General features: G+C 36.5%; 1 pseudogene; it reads right to left on the reverse strand.

The window, feature by feature from the left end:
- Window positions 1–392: 392 nt before the first annotated feature.
- LOC122754788 lies at window positions 393–10236 on the reverse strand (annotated as a pseudogene).
- Between the last annotated feature and the right edge of the window lie 701 nt (window positions 10237–10937).

A 10937-nucleotide genomic window follows, 5' to 3' on the forward strand; every position in this document is an offset into this window, starting at 1 on the left:
AGGTGGGGAATTATCTGGAATGTCTTACAAATGGTTGCTACCAACAACAACAAAAAAGGTAATTACAAAATGTATACATCATTCAACATGCTTTTAAAGACACCATTGCATTGTGCTCATGTTCCCTTAAATGTTGTTCCCAAAAGTACTCAACCCTTAGCCCATCTGGGATCTCTAGGGGAGAGTGGCAGAGACAGTTTGTTGAAAATGACATGGGGAGTTGGCGGATGGGGGAGAGTGGGGAGAGGGTAAGCAAGGACCCAGAGAAGAAAGCAGCCTTCAGGTTAAAGATCAGCCCTCAGTTTAAAGGTCAGCTTCAGGCAGTCTGGTCTCCAGCTAAGTCAGAGTCAGTGGAAGAAGCAGTGACAGGGTGGGGCTGGGGGTAAAGGGATTTCTACATCTCATTCAGGTCAAGCAGAGTCTGGTCCAGCATCCTTTGTGTGCAGAGGTGCTCCTCTTTGGTGCATTTCAGTTTATCTTCCAAGTCATCAATCGTCTTTTCCAGTTTGGCTACCTATCTCTGCAAACTCAGCAAGGGTCTATGCCTCTTTGAGTTTATCAGTAAGAATCTTTATCTCTTCCTCATATTTGTCTTCTTTCTGTGAATACTTTTCTTCAGCAGCATTCAGACACTTCAGGTTCTGGTCCATCAGTCTGATCTGCTCATCCATCTCCCGGCAATGGGACTCAGCCAGCTCGTCCCGCTCCTCTGTGAGTTCCAAGTCTCCCTCAATGATCACCAACTTTCAGGCCACCTCCTCATACTTCCTGTATTCTTCCTCTGCAATGTGCTTGGCCTCTTTCAGCTGGATTTCTTGCAGCTCCATCTTCTCTTCATCCTGCGAGGCCCAATTTTCAATGACCTTCATACCTCTCTCACTCTCATCAGCTGCCTTCTCTGCCTCTTCTAGCTTCTGCAGAGCTATCACCAGGTGCTCCTAAGCACGGTCCAGCTCCTCCTCAACCAGTTGGATCCACGGTTCAAGCATGCCACCTCAGCCTCAGCTCTCCAGGGAAACCACTTGGGGGCTTGTGCCAAGAATCTGTATTCTTAACAGTATCAAGCCCTCCTGACTGACAATATGAAATTCCTCTATCAGATTGACAACCTGGAAATTTCTAGGATACCTGTCAATTGAGGAATGGTTGAACAAGTTGTGGTATTTAATTGTGATAGAATACTACTGTGCTATAAGAAATGATGAGCTCAATGATCTTAGAAAAACATGAATAGCCTTGCATGAAATAATGAAGACAAAAATAAGCAGAACCATGAGAATGAGGAATACAATAGGATCAATTGTAATGAAATCATTTTGACTATTATAAATACCAAATTATTTACAAAGGATTTATCACTGAAGATGCTATATGCTTCCAAAGAAAGAACTGATAAATATAAGTATATATAAAATTAATTTATGTATGTATATGTGTGTATACATACACATTTTTGTGTCTAATGGTAGCCATCTCTATGACAGGAGAAAAAGCAAAAAGGGGGAGGAAAAAAAAGAAAAATATAAATTTACATGATAATTTCATATATTTAAAAGAAGTAGCAGGTTGTACATAATATATTTGCAGTTTCACGTGCAATCCTCTTTTTATTTATGCTATGTTATAGAAATGTTTGTTTTATTCCATAAATTTAAAAAATTTAGAAAAAAAATATAGGATCATAGATTTGGAGTTGACAGAGACATGAGTGTTCACCTAGTCCAATTCCTTCATGTGAAAAATAAGGAAAGATAATATCAGAGAAAGGTTGTTATTTGGCCAGTCTTATGGCATGCATAGAGTAGAATCAGCATTTGACCTATGTCTCTTGACTCCAAAATCCATTTTGAAGGGTGAATCCTTATGAATGTCACATTTGCCAATACAGTTGGCTTGAGGTGATGTAAAGGCAAAAAACTAGAAGATGTTGTTGCTTAGATATAAACAAGGCTAATCTGAATGTGTCAAAATAACTGTTTATGTTAGGAAATTTATGCAGTTGGCATTCATTTGATAAAAAAGACTTGTTGTGTCAGTTGCAGCATCTACATATCAAAAGATCTGTCCAAGAGCAAAGAATTTTAGGGTGATCATACCAAAGACTATTTAAATAGGTTTTATTGCTAAATGGATCACATGCAGAGATTTTGGAGTGAGAGAAAGGAAATGGCATAACTTGTGTGTCATATCAATTGGAGCTATAAGAAAGAGAGGTTGGTTATTCATAGTTTTTGAAGATCTACCTAAGCAAGAGAAAGCTGGTTTTAGATAGCTGAAAAAGAGCAAAATCATACTATGCTTCCCATTCGAAGCCTTGTATGTGAATAGTTGTAGTGGAAGTTTATGTAGTGCATTGAAAATGACAGATTTGAACTCAGAATGTGTTGGTTCAAATCCTTACTGTTTAAATTTAAGAAAGCTATCAATCTTCTTTAATACTCAGGTCCCACATATAAAAAAAATGAGATTGGATCATGTAACCATGAAAAGTTCTTTTGTGATCTGCACATAATAGGATGATAAAATGTCAATTGGTGTTGGGATAAAAATGTATTAATGTCAAAACAAAAATTATTTGCATTGACTTTCAGTATCATTATAACTGGTATTGTCAATGAGGGAAATGGGGCTAAGGGACTTTACTAAGTGCTGGAGATATAAAGGCAAAATAAGAAACAAAAAAGAAGGGGGAAAACAGTCATTTACCTTAAGATGAATACATTCTAATGGAGGAAGAGAAGAACATGTAAATAAATAGTTAAATATAAGATATGTACAAAGTAGAGGAACATAATCTTAAAGGGAAAGACAGTAACTGATTGGAATCAGGAATGGCCTGTTGCAAAAGATGGGTTTTGAACTGAATCATGAAGGAAAACTTAAGAGCTAAAAGATAGAGGGGAAGAACAAGAATATTTTGGTTATTGGAGATAGCCAGCAAAAAGACACAGAGATGATGAATAATGTACAGCAAGTAGGTACAGCAAGTAGGCCAGTGTAGTTTAAATTATAGAATGTCTGTTGGGGAGTAAAGTCTGGGAATACAGGAAAGGGCCAGATTATAAATAGCATCAAATGTCAAACAAAAGACTTTATAGTTGATTTGATTATAGAGATACCAGGGAGTGAGTGGACCTCATTGAAAAGAAGGGTGAGGTAATCAGATCTATTATTTTTTTCAAATCTATTATTTAAAAAAAATTTAACAGTCATTTTAAAATGAATTGCAAATTCTTTCTCCAACTGTTCCCCCACACATTGAAAAGGTATAACAATTATATATGTGAAATCATGCAAAACATATTTCCTTATTAGTCATATCCTACTTCCCTCCCTCAATAAAAAAATTAAGACATAAAAATGTGCACAAATGAGCTTCAATCTTCATTCAGAGTTCATCAGTTATCTCTCTAGAGGTGGATAGCATTTTTTATCATGGGTCCTTTGAAATTGGTTTGGATCATTGTATGGATAAAAATAGCCAAGTCTTTCACATTTGCTTATCATTACATGAAATAATTAAGAATGAAATGATTGCTGTTGTATACAGTAATAAGACTGCTATATACAGTAACAACATTATTTTAAGGACAATTTTGAGTAACTAAGTCATTTCAACTATTATAAATACCCAAATTAATTACACATAACATATGAAAGAAGACACTGTGAGAGTGAGAGTGAGTGAGAGTAAGAGAGAAAGTGAATTAATGAGAGTAAGAGAGAGTGAGAGTAGGAAAGTGAATCAGAGAGTGACAGTGAGAGTGAAAGTGAGAGTGAGAGAGTGAGTGTGTTGTGTGTGTGTGAGAGAGAGCAAGAGAGAAGAGAGAGCGAGAGACAGAGAGAGAGAGACAGACAGAGAGAGAATGCTGTGAATATATGGGTGGGTTCCTGTGATTTCACCACCTGTCACCATCCTGACAACTGTCCTCATCACAGTTGAGACTTTCTTCATCTAATAAATGAAAGGGAAAGCAACAAGCACCTGCAGCTTTCCAAGGATTACCCTAACGAGGTGTTACATTTGATCATTCACTATTTCTTCAGAAAAAGTCAATGCTTGGGGCAGCTAGGTGGCGCAGTGGATAAAGCACTGGCCTTGGAGTCAGGAGGACCTGAGTTCAAATCCAACCTCAGACATTTGATACTGTCTAGCTGTGTGACCCTGGGCAAGTCACTTAACCCTCATTTGCCTGCAAAACAAAAACAAAAACAAACAAAAAAGTCAATGCTTATATGATTTTTAAGAAAAGAGTGTGGGTCCTTACCAAGAAATTTAAAAGTAAGTAATTAAAAATGGAGTAATATTTTTGACTCTGTAATATGGGAAGCAAAAAGTTGTAATCAGCTGTTTAGGCATATCTGGGGAATTAGGGAGACTCAGAAGACTTAAGACAAATACCAGTTACTTTCTTATTTGTCCCTTTAAACACACTATATCTTATAGCCATCTTGGATTACTTGCTATTTCTTGAATTCAGCATTTTTTCTCATACCTCCAATGCCTGAGCCCAGGTTGTTCCCCTTGCCTACTCACTTTTTATTCTACTCCTTTTAGAATTCCTAGCTTCTTTAAAGTTTTAGCTTTTATGCTACCTTTTCTGAGAAGTCTTTTTTCCCAATCCCTGGAGTGCTTTTTCCTCCTAAAATTTGTATACTTTTCTAAGGGACAGCTAGGTGTTGTTGTGGATAAAGTACTATACTTAAAGTAAAGAAAACCAGAGCTTGCATTTTGCCTCATACATTTAATGGCTCTGTTACTTGGGGCTAGTTATTTAATGTCTCAGCCTGAGTTTCATTATCTATAGAATGGGGATGATGATGATGATGATGATACACAGAGTTCTTGTGAGTATCAAATGAGATAATATAAGTAAAGTGCTTCATAAACCATAAAATGCTTTAAAAATGTTAGGCAAAGGTAGCTTACTGGCCTAATGAATAAAATGCTAAACCTGGAGTCAGGAAGGTATGATTTTGAATCCTTCCTTAGTCAATAATTGTGCGACCCTTTGCCTCAGTTTCCTCATCTGAAAAATGGGGGTAATAATAGCATTTCTCTCACAGGGTCATAGGCATATATAAAACATAGATTGGAGGTAAAACATGCATAAGCTCTGAGCCCCCTCTCCCAATTCAAATCTCTTTTAGAAGGTTGGGTTATCTGAGTTAGGCTACTCTGCTCCTTGGAGTTCTAGGGATTTTGAGGGGGTGACTTCTAATATTATAGCTCATAATCTCCTATCCAGAATTTTATCCATGTCAATCAAGTAGTTGTTATTTTTAATATTAATTCAAAATAGTATCAATTTGATTTATTTTTATTTTATTTTTTTGCAGGGCAATGAGTGTTAAGTGACTTGACCAAGGTCACACAGTTAGTAAGTATCAAGAGTCCGAGACCAGATTTGAACTCAGGTTTTCCAGAGTCCAGGGCTGGTGCTTTATCCACTGCACCACCTAGCTGTCCCTGTCAATTTGCTATCTTTTTTTTTTTCTAATTTAATTTTTTTTTTTTTGTGGGGCAATGAGGGTTAAGTGACTTACCCAGAGTGACACAGCTAGTAAGTGTCAAATGTTTGAGGTCAGATTTGAATTTAGGTCCTACTGAATTCAGGGCTGGTGCTTTATCTGCTGCAACACCTAGATGCCCTCACCACCCCTCCCCCCAATTTGTTTTTGTTTTTGTTTCATTTTTGTTTGTTTTTGTAGGGCAATGAAGGTTGTTACTTGCCCAGTGTCACACAGCTAGTAAGTCTCAAGTGTCTGAGGCTGAATTTGAACTCAGGTCCTTCTGAATCCAGCGCCAGTGCTTTATCCACTACAAGACCTAGCTGCTCCCCCAATTTGCTTTTACAAAGGGATTTTTCAGGAGAAGTATAGCAAGAATCAATATACAAAGCCTCATAATCCAGAGAACATACCCTGTGAATAAGGGTGACAAAGGATTACTCTTCTATCATTTGCTTCTGACACCAAGCCTTCAGGCAGAATATATGGCACATACTTAAAAGATTTAGTTTCTATTGACGATTCCTTACTGTTTTAAAAAATATGTGTATGTATGCATGTATGAATGTATGTATATGTAAAGTGCTTTGCAAACATTAAACTGATATATAAATAAAAGTTATTTATTATTATTTGGGGTGAGGACTATTTTTTTTTTTTTGATTTTTTCACTTTTGACCATGCAGATGACTGGCCTATACCTTATATATTGGATTGACTTGGATCAAAAACCTGGTATCTTGGGAGTCTAAAGTGTAGCCTTACAGATGAAGAGTACTAGAAATCTCTAAAGCTTCCTTTTTGTACATAAGAACAGATTTTCATCCTATAAGCAAATTCTTCATTGTACCTGCCATATGATGAGGATTTTCCTAGGACCTTTCCTTGACATTATCTGCGATATAATGGAGTACAGTATTATGTAATTCTACTTTGGACCCCACGGGATGGAGAAAGTGCACAAAATCCTAAAAAGATCCCATTAACAAGCAGTCTCAACTCTAAGGCAATCCCATGGCACAAAGTTTAAGAATCTCATTGTATGAAGTTTGCAGTGTCTATTCAAATGTTCGAGGGTATGCAGAAGTTTGTCTATATGGGCTCAATATAATATTGGGTAAAAGTGATGGGACGTTGTCCAGTGTCTTAGAAACTCCAACTGTTTATGTATAAAACATTTGACATTTGAGAAATTGTCACCACAACACACTCTGATGATAAATACTCCTGAATAAGAAAAAAACATTTGCTTTTTAAAAAATCTAATATCGAAAACATTAAACTCCAAATGGTATCTGAAAATTTTCTAAAATTATCAGGGTATTTCTTAAATTCCAGATATTATATATACTAAGATGTCGTGCTGTATTTTCTCTATTTTTTAATCTATTTGTTTTGGTGACATATGATAATCAAAAATTCCAGTGTAGACGAAATTGTGTAGTTGTATGGAGCACCAGGTTTTTACTTATGTCTCTGCTTCCTACATAGGCATCTTGTGCAGGCAAAATCCATTAAGTGAAAACCTCATACAAAGGCTTCAATGAACAAAATAAATCACATTGTTATTTGTCTTTTATAGTACCTAACTCGTTATATATTATGTCATGGGATACAATGTTATCTGGGAGTGGGGGGTGGGGGAGGCGGGCGAGTGGAAACTTCTTTAATATGGTCTTTTTTTTTTTTTTTTTTTTGCAGGGCAATGAGGGTTAAGTGACTTGCCCAGGGTCACACAGCTAGTAAATGTCTGAGGTCATATTTGAACTCAGGTACTCCTGAATCCAAGGCCAGTGCTTTATACACTGCGCCACCTAGCTGCCCCAAATAAGGTCTTACTAAGAATAGAAGTACCAGATCACTCTCCTCATTGAAGCTGTCTACACTGTATCAATCTTGAGAGTCTCATCTCTATTATGATTGTGGTATGTGTGTGTGTGTGTGTTTAGAAATTGCATTGATATAATTTTAATGCATCTAGTTAATCTACCTAGTATATATATTTGGTCCCATTAGGTAATCCATATGATTGAATTTTTGAATAATGAGTCTCCAAATGTTTGAGGTGTCAAATTGCAGTTGTCATAATAGCAACAAAAGACTCATTGTAGTGTTGTGTGAAATGGATAACCAGCCTTGATATCAAGGAGACATAGATTTAAGCCTTGTCTGGGTCACATACTGATTATGTAATATTGTTTAAGTCACTTAGCACCTTGCTGCCTCTAAGAAACTTTCGAGGATTTGTAGGCTTGTAGAGTAGATCCTCATCTGACTTTGTGGTGAGAATTTCCTCACTGGTGATTCTTTATTCCAAAGAAATCACAGGTCTATTCTTCTCTCCCCACTCCCCCTCCCTCCCTCCTACCCCACCAAGAAAAGTCATAATAGTAGTAATTCACATTTTAATACCTCTTTGAGTTTCACCTAAAATGTATAAATTCCATGAGAGCAGGAATCAGTTCCTATCTCAACTTTTCCTCCCAGTACAATGTCAAAAGCCAGTCATTAGCAAATCTGGGGGAAAAGGATGGGAATTTTGAAAAGGAAGCTTCCCTACTCACAACTTTTCTTCACTTACATATATGTGTGTATGTATGTATATATGAATATATTAAATTATCTCTGTGCTTAGATATGTATACATACATGCATAAACACACAGCCATGTAGATATACATGCATACACACAGGAGAGCATTTACAATTAGAAGAATGCTGTTATATAAATTCCATAAATCCAGAAGAAAATATGTTTTTAAAAGATTCTTTATTAATTGGCTATTCCTAAAGCCTTTCATTCAATGATACAATCTTACTCTAGATTCTTTATGCTCTATTGAATGATTGTGTAATCTGCTTTCTTCCCCATCCCCCTCTTGTAACTCATTATCCTCTCCGTATTATGAAATACTGATGAGTACTATTAAAAAACCCTACTTTGGCTTTACTCACTCTGATTGGTTTCTTGTCAACCACATCTGATAACTTTTGGTTGCCTGTCTGCTTTCAGCTGTGATGCTGTCATTGGGATTTTCCCCAAACCATAATCCTGTGGGAAGTTATATATTAATAATTCGGTGGGTATACCAGTGCCACCTGTCTCACAAGCATGCATGCATGCATGTGTGTATATACACATGCATGCACACATGTACACAGTACACATGTACAAATATATACACATTTATTCACACACATACATACATACATATGCCATAGATAAATGTGTGTTTTACCCTAAGAAGTAACAACCAACAGGATGTAACAATAAAAAACATTCTTACTTTTTAATGTAAGTCAGTTAAATCCTTCACTAACCAGACAGGCTCATATCTAATATCTGTGGGATGTTGTTTCTTTAGGAAAAAAAAAGCGAGACAGAAATCAATGTTTGTTTGTTCAGTAACAGGGCAAAAGATAAGAGAACACATTTGCCAACAGCAGGTGAAGCGTTCAATCTGAAAAGCAATCAGAATGTCAGCTGTCTGCCTTCAAGGGCAATGCTCATAACTATATAACCAATACAACACAGAAGATCCAAATGTAGCTCTTCTTTATTTTGAGATTTATGCATTTACCAAATAAGACATCCCCAACATAAGCACTACTTTGGTACTGATTCTGAAGGTTCATATATAATATTCCATTTAGACTTTTTAGCAGGCTGCAGAGCTTCATTGCATTTGAATTCATCTCATGTCACAAGTTCTTTTTGGAAGGAAGGTAGAAAGGTGAGAAGGAAGGAAGGGAGGGAGGAAGGAAGGGAGGGAGGAAGGAACAAAGGAAGAAAGGAAGGAAGGAAAGTAAGAAGGAAGGCGACTCCTTAATAATACAAGGTATTGTGGTTCTCAATGAATCTATTAGTTGTACAATTCATGTCAGGGATGGAAAGAATGAACCATACCAAGCAGTGAACCTCCCTAGGTATTTGTCTAACTAACATAACCAAAACTATGGTTTTTATGACTCTACACCCTAAAGAAAAAGGTTCTTTCTTGTCAATTTCAGAAAATCCTCATTTTAAGTATCTAATGGTTCTTGTCAGTAGGAAAACTGGATCCAAGCTTTTCTAGTATATTAAAAAGACAAGCTTGTTGGTTACTGTAACAAGTAAAAAGTGAAAGGAGAAAAAAGGCTAAAGGTGTTATATATGGTTGTGATTTTTCTCCTGAGACACATGGAAAATGATAGGAGCATGGGAGTTAGGGTTCAAGTTAGTAGAAGAACTACTCTGTATATCTCCAGATGCTTCTTGGTGTGTTTTATTTCCCCTGACTCTTTCTAGCTAACAGAAATTATTAGACTTGAGTGGGTAAAAAAAGTGTCAATTTTACATTGAATCCCATTTTACAGAAATTTATGAACATTTCTTTCATCACCCATTTGGCAAATATAGCTTCTGTCTCCTACACATTTAAAGAACAGGAAAATGTCTCAAATACACTTATTAGAGCTGAAGTCTCCATATTCCATTAACCACAGTTTCACATTCCCCTTTATGTTTTCTTAGTTTCTAGTTAATTTTGAAAATGCTAACCTAGACAGTTACCACAGTTAATTAGAATAGGATATTAATTACAGATATAGCATGTCACATTTATATTGAATTTCAAGGTTCATAAAGCCAGGTTCTTCACAGCAAGCCTGAAAGTTAGGTACAAATACAATTATCTACTTTTAATATGAGGAAACAAACTGTCAGAAGTTAAAAGACTTACCCATGGCAACACAGCTAATAAGTATCTGGGGTGTGATTAGTGTCCAGACCTTTGACCTAGAATATACATTCTACTATATTTCACTGCTTCCTTAGCAAGTTGAAGACTTTGAACACTATATGGGCCAATTTACTGAGAAATCAGAGTAGCAGAGTTGTCCATGTGTTTGGAATCAGAGATTTGCTATGTACTCCTTGTGCTACTTAAACCTTATCACTTCACAAATCCTGCATTTTCTTGTTTGTAAAACAAGGAGGATGGACGAGAGGATCTCTAAGGGACTTTCTATTTTTAAATCAGAGGCTCTTAACTGGAGATCCATGAAGGTCTTCATGTATGTATGCATGTGTGTATATCATAAGAATGCATCATGTATGCACGTGTATTTAAGAGGTAGCATGAAAAGAATGTTGGATATGGAGTCAGAAAGATCTGGTTTCAAAATCACCCTGACAGTTACTAACTGTGGGATTGTAAAGAAATTCCTTGACCTCCAAAATCCTGATCACAGAACGTTGCCATATCTACAAGTTTGAAAGACCATAAGAGTAGGAATTCTTAAGCTTTTGGTGTGATGGACTGCTTTGGTAGTCATTTAAATCCTGTGGAGGTGTTCCACGTGGTTAGAGAGTGTTAACAATGAAGATGGAATCTTCTCCCCAATACATGTTTATGGCCTTGCTGAAATCTACCTTTGAAGCTCCA

This window comes from Dromiciops gliroides, chromosome 4 (assembly GCF_019393635.1).
Source record: "Dromiciops gliroides isolate mDroGli1 chromosome 4, mDroGli1.pri, whole genome shotgun sequence".
Taxonomy (NCBI): Eukaryota; Metazoa; Chordata; class Mammalia; order Microbiotheria; family Microbiotheriidae; genus Dromiciops; species Dromiciops gliroides.